The sequence below is a fragment of the Physeter macrocephalus genome, chromosome 12 (genome assembly GCF_002837175.3).
Source record: "Physeter macrocephalus isolate SW-GA chromosome 12, ASM283717v5, whole genome shotgun sequence".
NCBI lineage: Eukaryota > Metazoa > Chordata > Mammalia > Artiodactyla > Physeteridae > Physeter > Physeter macrocephalus.
This window is the reverse complement of record NC_041225.1, coordinates 19135339-19139359: the sequence shown is the minus strand read 5'-3', so window position 1 is coordinate 19139359 and position 4021 is coordinate 19135339.

Genomic DNA, 4021 nt, shown 5'->3' with positions numbered 1-4021 from the left:
GGATCCCACGGGCCGCGGAGCGGCTGGGCCCGTGAGCCGTGGCCGCTGAGCCTGCGCGTCCGGAGCCTGTGCTCCACAACGGGAGAGGCCACAAGAGAGAGGCCCTCATACCACAAAAAATAAAAAATAAAAATAAAAATAAAATAAAAATAAAATAAAATAAAATAAAATAAAGGCTAGGGATCCAGAGTCCGACGGCCTGACTTGAATTGTGGCTCCACTACTTTCCAGCTGTGTGACCTTGGGCAAGTTGTTTAACTTCTCTGTGCCCCAGTTTCCCCGTTTGTAAAATGGACTAACCGCAGTGGATCTTCCTCACAAGGTAACTGTGAGAATTAAACCAGTTAACGTATGCAGCATTCAGAAGGCTCAGACTATCACCTGGCCGTGAGAAGTATTACCTAAATGTTGCCCTTTATTATTATTATTATTATTATATCATCATCGCAAAGGTGGAAGAATAACCCAGCAGGGAACTGTGAGAAGCAAATAAGAAAACATACTGAGGGACCTCCCAGGTGGTCCAGTGGCTAAGACTCCACGCTCCCAATGCAGGGGGCCCAGGTTCCATCCCTGGTCAGGGAACTAGATCCCACATGCATGCCGCAACTAAGGAGCCTGCCTGCTGCAACAAAGACCTGGCACAGCCAAATAAATAAACAAAATAAATATTTTTTTTTAAAAAGAAAACATATCGAAGTCCTTCACAGACCATGAAGCACACAAAAGTTTACCATCCTGTTGTCATGAAAAGCACCAAGAATCGACGGCAGAGGGAAAGAATGACAGCACCTGCTCCTGCCTGATCTTCTACTGCCCGGAACTCAAGACGGTTGAGAGGATTAAGACCCTCTAATTTTTACGTTAACAGGCCCTGAGGAAGGGCCACAAGTTTCTGCAGAATGTCCCATAGTTTGGTTTTGTCTGATGCTTTATCATAATTAGAGCATAATCAGATTCAGGTTATACATCTTTGCAATGAGTCACAGAAGTGATGTGGTATCCCTTTTATCCCATCCCATCAGGTGCCGGGCGATTTTGTTTTGTCCCATTACCGGTAACACTCCTTTGACCAGTGGATGCAGAGTGTCTGCCAAGCTTCCGTCCTGTGTGGTATCCCCTTTCTCTTTGTCATTAACAAGCACTCCGTGGAGAACTACTCTGAAACTCTGCTTCTCATTAACTTTTCAACTTATTCATTTAGCCCTATCAGTCTGGGTTCACGTTTCCCTCCTTTATCCCATGGGTTTGAGGCGGGAGGGAAGGGGGCAGGGCACAACCCTTAAAGAATGACACAGCCCTTGAGAAAAAGTGGATACGACAGTGGATACGACACAAACTGGTTGCTACCACTGTCCCCTCCCTGGCAGATGCCCTCCTCATCCTATCCAGGCTCCAACTGCCCGCGCACCCCACCCCTACACTCACTGCGATCTGTCCCACTTAATGGCTTTAGGGGAGGAAGGGAGAAAGGGTGTGTGGGTGTTTAGAGCAATTATTCCTTAGGCTGCCCACAATTTTTGCCTGCTTACTGGTTGGCTGCTGACTCACAGATAACTGAGAGGCCTGAAAGCTCTCTGCTTTAATGCAAAATCTGAGCAGCAGCTTAGGGGAGCTCTGATGAAACACACAGGTTGCGGGCAAGGGAGCAGAGGGTGGAGTTAGGGTTGCATTTGTGTAAGACTGATGAAACACGTTTGCCTGTCAAATCTGGGGGGGTAATAAGGAGGCCGACGGAGACTAGAAAAGGACTGAAGACCCTCACCCATCCCACACATGTACACTTGGCACTCCCACCAAAACTCAGAGCTCCGTTTGGTAAAACCCTGAGCAACAAAAGACGGAAGTGGGCAGTAACTCAGAGCAGAAGTATAGTTGATTTATTATGTTGTGTTAATTTCTGCTGTACAGCAAAGTGATTCGGTTTATATATATATACACATATATATCTATATAAATTCTTTTTCATATTCTTTTCCATTATGGTTTACCACAGGATATTGAGTATAGTTCCCTGTGCTCTACGGTAGGACCTTGTTGTTTATCCAGCCTATATATACTAGTTTGCATCTGCTCATCCCAAACTCCTAATCCTCCCCGCCCCACCCTCCCCCTTGGCAACCACAGGTCTGTTCTCTACGTCTATGAGTTTTTGCTTCTGTTACACAGATATGTTTATTCAGATTCCACGTGTAAGTGACATCATATGGTATTTGTCTTCCTCTTTCTGACTTACTTTACTTAGTACTGATGCCAAAAACCTGGCCTCTGTGCAACGGTGCTGAATCGAATCTCAGAGACAGAGTTTTGGGTGAAGTAGAAGAGATGAGCTTTATTGCTCTGCCAGGCAAAGGGGGACACAGCGAGCTCGTGCCCCTTAAAGACTTTAGGTGGTAAAATTGTACATTACCACAATATCAACAGGCTCTAGTGTTGACAGTAGATGACATCTGAAAGAACAGCGAGACCCCATCTGAGCAGGAGCCCAAAGACAAAAGAGATCAAAACCAGGACACCGGAGGAATCTGAAACCTCAGGCGCCTACAGCTGTAGCTATAGGCACCTACAGCAAACCTTAAACACAGCCCAAGTCATAGTAAGAATAACATACAATTCACAATAAAGAACCACTCTTCAGTTCTTATTACCTGACACATCATGTCTGGCTTTCAACAAAGAATACTGAAAGGCAAGAAAAAACATGATCTGAAGAGCTAGCAAGCATCAGAATGGGCATGATACATGGCACAGATCTTGGAATTATCACACAAGGAATTTTAAATAACTGTGATTAATAGGTTAAGGGCTCCAATGAAAAGGTAGACAATATCCAAGAATAGATAGGTTATGTAGCAGAGAAATGGAGACTCTAAGAACTGGTCAAAAAGAAATGCTAGAAAGCAAAAACACACTAAAAGAAATGAAGACTGCATTTGGTGGGCTCATCAGTAGACTGGACACAGCCAAGATGAGCTTGAAGATAAGTAAATAGAAATCTCCCAAACTGAAATACAAAGAGGAAAAAAAGATGAAAAGACAAAAAAGAGCATCCAAGAACTGTGGAGCAACTTTAAAAGGTTTAAGATATACATAAATGGAATACCAGAAGAAGAAAGAAAATTGTCTGAAGTTATAATGGCTGAGAATTTCCTAGAATTAATTACAGACACCAATACAGGAACCACAGATACAGGAAGCTCAGACAACATCTAACAGGTTAAATACCAAAAAATACACACGTAGGCATATCACATTCAAACTGCAGAAACCAAAGACAAAGGGAAAATCAGAAACAGAAAAAACAGCTTACCTGTAGAGGAACAAAGAATTACAGCAGACTTCTCGTTAAAAACCATACAAGCAGGAGTGTGGAATGAAATATTTAAAGCATTGAAAGAAGAAAACACCAGCCTAGAATTCTATATCCAGTGAAATTATTCATCAAAAGTAAAGGAGATATAAAGAATTTTTTAAGCAAACAAAAACTGAAAGAATACATTTCCAGTAGACCTAACCGGTAATAAACGTTAAAAGAAGTACTTCAGAGAGAAATAAAAATGATATGTCAGAACTAAGACCTACATAAAGAAAGCAAGTGGTGTGATGGAGAAGAAATAAAAGCAAACTATTTTCTTTTTCTTATTTGTAATTGATCTAAAAGATAACTGTTAAAGTAATAATAGTGAAAATGCACCGGGTGATCACAGCACATGGAAGAAGTGAATAGCAGCAATGTCAAAGGATCAGAGGGAAGACTTGAAAACACTCTAAGACAGTGTTATTTGAAGGTAGACTTAGATTAGTTTGAAACGTATATTGCATACTCTAGGGCAACTCCTACAAAATTTTTTTAAAGAAGTATAATTGATATCCTAAGAGGAGAGAAAATGGAATCATAAAATATTCCATTGAAACCAAACAAGGCAGAAAGAGACTTTTTTTAATGTAATGAAAACAAATATGGTGGATATTAATCCAACTACAGTTCACCCTTGCACAACACAGGTTGAACTGCACGGGT